We start from the raw sequence: 4,926 nt of genomic DNA on the forward strand, positions 1-4,926 counted from the left end.
ATAAACAAAAACAAACACACAACCTACCTCTTTAACAAACAAACAAACAAAAGCCCATCTCTTTAACAAACACAAACAAAAAACAACCCCTTCTAAACAAATCAAACAAACAAACACTCAGCCTACCTCTTTAACAAACAAACAAAAGCCCATCTCTTCAACAAAGAAACACAGAAAAGAGAACAACCCCTTTTAAACAAACAAACAAACAAACAAACAGCGCCTCCCGAGAAGATCCTGTTGTCACTCACTTAAGAGGGAGGGAGGGGAGAGGGGGGGAGGAGGAGGAGGAGGGGAAGGGGGAGAGGGAGAGGGGTAGGAGGAGGGGTACGGTGAGTGGAGTGGCAGGGGGAGGAGGGGAAAGGGAAGGGGAAGGAAAAGGGGAGAGGGAGGGAGGGGAGGAGGAGGGAGGATTGAGAAGAGGGAAGGGGTAGGAGAAGGGGGAAGGGAGAGAGGGAAGGGTGATGGGTAGGAGAGAAGAAGGGGGAGGGGAGGGAGGGAAAGAAGAAGGGGGAAAGTGAGGGGGAAGAGGAAGGAGAGGGGAGGGGATTTTCCTCAGGCGGGGAGGGGGTAAACGATTCTTGGCCTTCCCTTCATCATCGTATTTCCCCTTTCTAAGTGGCCTTTCCTTGCTTCTTCTTCGTGTCTTCGTCTTCTCAAACTCCTTATCCTCTTCTTACTACTTTTTTTCGTTTTTTTTTATCTTCTCATCTGGCTCTTCTTGTTCTTGTTCTTCTTGTTCTTCTTCTGCTCCTCCTCTTCTTTTTCCTTTTCCTCTTTTTCTTCTCCTCCTCCTCCTCTTCTTTTCTTCCCTGTTCCTCTCTTCGTCCCCATCTCACTTCCTTCTCCTAGTTCTTCTTCTTTTCTTTTTTTTTTTTTTTTTTTTTTTTTTTGTTTTTTTCTTTAAATTTTTCTTTCTCTCTCTCTTTTTTTTTTTTTTTTTCCTTGTTCCCCACTTTCTTGTCTCTCTCTTCTGCTCTCCTTCATCTTCCTCATCCTCGCTTCTTCTCTCTTTTGAAAAATTCTCGCCTCATCATACCCTTAACTCCCCCCCCCCTCTCTCCCTCTCCTTTCATTATACCCTCCCTCCCTCCCCCTCCCCCCTTCATCACACCTCCTCCCTTCCTCCCTCCCTGCATTAAGACCCTATCACCCCAGCTCCCCTCCCTCCCTCCCTCCCTCTATTACACCCCCCTCAACCTCCTACTCCTACGCCCTTCATAACATCCCTCCCACTCCCTCCCTTCCAATGCACCCTCCTCCCTCTCACCCTCTGCCTCCCCTCCCCCTCTCCCTCTTAAATACACCATCCCTCCCTCCCCCCTTTCATTAAACCCTCCCTCCACCCTTCCGCCATCACCTTCCCCCCTCTCCCTCCCTTCCTTCCTCCCTACACCCTTTCATTTTACCTACCCTCCCTCCTCCCACCCTCCCCTCCCTTTCACACCTCTCCCCCCTTCATTTGCCTACCCTCCCTCCCCCCCTTCATTTTATCTACCCTTCTTCCTCCCCCTTCCTTTCCACCATCCCCTCCCTCACCTCCTTTTACCGCCCTCTCCCCCTTCATTTTACCTACCCTCCTCCCTCCTCCCTACCGCCACTCCCTCCCTCACCCCACCCTCCCTCTCCTTTCCGCCCTCCACTCCTCCTCCCCTCCTCCCTCCCTCACCCCACCCTCCCTCCCCCCACCTCCACTCTCCCTTTTCCACCCTCCCACCCTTTCCCTTTACTCCCTTACCCCCCTCCCCCATCTCGCGTGCGGCCACCAGCGCCCTCTAATGTAACCCAACCAGCGTTACATTGATCAGGCCTCTGCAAACAGCGCCGATGGGGCTTCCCTTATTAATGAGTTGTAAAAAAAAAAAGATCTTGATGACCAAAGAAAGAAAGAAAAAAGAAGAAAGAAAGAAAGAAAGAAAAAAAAACACGTATAAAAGGATAATAAAAGAGAAGAAAAATAAAAAATCTTGATGAACAGAGAGAGAGAGAGAGAGAGAGAGAGAGAGAGAGAAAAAACATATATAAAAAGGATAATAAAAAATAAGAAAAATAAAAAATCTTGATGAACAGAGAGAGAGAGAGAAGAAAAAAAAACATATGTAAAAGGATAATAAAAAAGAAAGGAAAAAAAAGCTTGATGAAGAGAGAGAAAAAACATATATAACAAGATGATAAAAAAGAAGAAAAAAAATCTTGATGAAGAGGAAAAAAAAAACATATAAAAAGATAATAAAAAAGAAGAAAAAAAAGATCTTGATGAACAAAGGAAAAAAAAAACATATATAAAAAGATAATAAAAAATTAGAAAAAAAATAAATAAATAAGAGTCCAAAAAACTGATAATAGCGTTTAATCGTGCAAGAAAAGTTAATGAATTGTAAAAAAAAAAAAAAAAAAAAAAAATGAACTGATGAACTGAGAGGAAAAAAAAAACATATAAAAACATAAAAAAAGAAGAAAAATAAATAAACATAATCTTGATGAATTGAAGACAAACATATAAAAAGATAATAAAAAAGATTAAAAATAATAAATACATAAATAAATAAAAGTCCCCCAAAATCTGATATTAGCGTTAAATCGTGCACGAAAAGAAATCCTTATTTTCCGAATCATTTGCAATCCGCAATGACTCTTTGGAAATTTCCGAATTGCAAAGAATCAAAGAGCAATGACAAAAAAAAAAAAAAAAAAAAAAAAAAAAAAAAAAATAATAATAATAATAATAATAATAATAAAAATAAATAAATACATAAAACCCAACTAAAAATAGAAACAGAAAGATGCATCAATGATATTTTGTTTGTATTGTATCTTTTATTTATTAAATAAATTCTCCATCATTTTATTTCCCCCTTTCTCTCTTTGCTTCTTTTATTCTATATATTGTCTATTTCTATCTATGTCATAGTCTATTTTTATCAATAAATTTTATCTTCTCTTTCTCTGTTTGTTTTCTTTTATTCTATCTATTGTCTATTTTCATCTATTTCACAATTTATCTATCTATTCATACATCTTAATGATATACCGAATTATTCATTTCATCATCTCACCCCTTCCCCTCTTACCCCCCCCCTCTCTTTCTCTCTTTCTCTCTCTCTCTCTCTCTCTCTCTCTCTCTCTCTCTCTCTCTCTCTCTCTCTCTCTCTCTCTCTCTCTCTCTCTCTCTCTCTCTCCATTCTAAATCTTCAAATCAACTGTTTCTCTTTTCTTTATCTCTATCTTTAATCTTTATTCATCCTTTTCCCCTCTGTTCTACTGAATCCTTCCTAGTTCCCTCCCCCTCCCCATCCCCATCCCCTCTCCTCTCTCCCATCCCCATCTGGCCAATACCTCCCAATTCCCCACTCCTGCCTCCCCCTCCCTACACACCCCTCCATCCCCCTCTTCCTCTCTCCCCTACCCCCACCTCCTCCTCTCTCCTCTCCCTTCCCTTCCCCCCCCTCCTCTCCTCTACCTGCCCACCCCCTCCCCTCTCCTCTTCCTTGCCCCTCCCCCTCCCCCCTGTCCCATCCACCCCCGCTCCCCCACTGCGTTATCCAACCCCCCCCTCCCCTCCCCGCCCCCTGAACCATTACGTTAAACCGTTGCGTACACAAACACGCATCTCGGTCGAGGAAGTCCCACGCACGCACGCACATACACGCACACACACGCGCGCAGCTATGTATGGGAAACATCTCTCGTACATGCATACATACACACACATATACAAACAAACAAACCGTCACAAACACCGTATAGGAAAATTTATCGAACATCTACGTAAACAAACATGTACACACACACACACACACACACACACACACACACACACACACACACACACGCACCCACACACACACGCACACACACGTCCACTCACAAACAAACTCACGCAAACACACACACACGTCCGTCCCCCCCAAAAAAAAAAAAAAAAAAAAAAAAAAACATGTCCACTCGCACCCAAACACACACACGCATCTACTCACACACACACACACACATCCACCCAAAAACAAACACAAACACATCCACTCACAAACACAAACACACACACTCATCCACTCAAAAAACAAACAAACAACCAAACCAAAGCCCAACCCGCGCCTCCGAACCGCCCATTCTCGTGTCCCGAAGCTCCGAAGCCCCCGCAGAACGACTTCTTGGCGGGACAGTGTCTTCCAAAAGCCCCCCCCCCCCAAGAAAGTTATTATTATATAAGGGGATCATTTTCTTTATTGTTCTTTGACACGCTGGAAGGAGTGGGGGTGGGGGTGAGGTGGTGGGAGGGGGTGAGGGGGGGATTTGTTCTTCGCCCCCTCTAATTCTTTTTTCCCCTTCCCTCCCCCTGTGTCCTGCTTCCCTCTCCCTCTCCCCCGTCCCTCTAAATCCCCGTCTTTTCACGCCTCCCCCCTTCCCCCCCCTTTCCTCTTGTCTCACCCTCCCCTTCCCTCGGTCACCCCTTATCTCCCTTCCCCTCGTCTCCCCCCTCATCTCCCACTTCTCCCCTATTCACCCCCACCCACCACCCATACACCCCCTCCTTCTCCTGATTCACCCCATCTCTCCCTTACCCCCTCCACCCACTTCCCTAAGTCACCCCTATCACCCTTCCCCCACCCCCAACCTTCCCTTTCACCCTAGTCTCCCCTTACTTCCTTTCACCCTTCCTCTCTCCCCTCCCCTGTCTCCTCATCCCCCTCTCCCTCCCCTCCCCCCTCCTCCCTCCCCCCTCCTCTATTCAAATAGTTAAACCCTTTCTGAATCACAATTTTGTTATCTCTTAATGACAAAGCGTATAATAACTTCCGCACTGTTAGACCCTCCCCCCTTTTGTGAATATAATAATTCCATCCACAGTCGAATCTCTTTCCTTCTGGGCAATTTGCAAGCTTTTCTTAATCTACTTTTTCTTCTTTTCTTTATCTTTTATCATGT

General features: G+C 44.7%; 1 protein-coding gene across 5 annotated transcripts in view; it reads right to left on the reverse strand.

Moving 5' to 3' along the window:
- The window catches only part of LOC113814236 (cytosolic carboxypeptidase 1), a 190,265-nt gene that overhangs the window by 111,722 nt on the left and 73,617 nt on the right, over positions 1–4,926 (reverse strand). The window lies entirely within an intron of this gene.

This window comes from Penaeus vannamei, chromosome 6 (assembly GCF_042767895.1).
Source record: "Penaeus vannamei isolate JL-2024 chromosome 6, ASM4276789v1, whole genome shotgun sequence".
Taxonomy (NCBI): domain Eukaryota; kingdom Metazoa; phylum Arthropoda; class Malacostraca; order Decapoda; family Penaeidae; genus Penaeus; species Penaeus vannamei.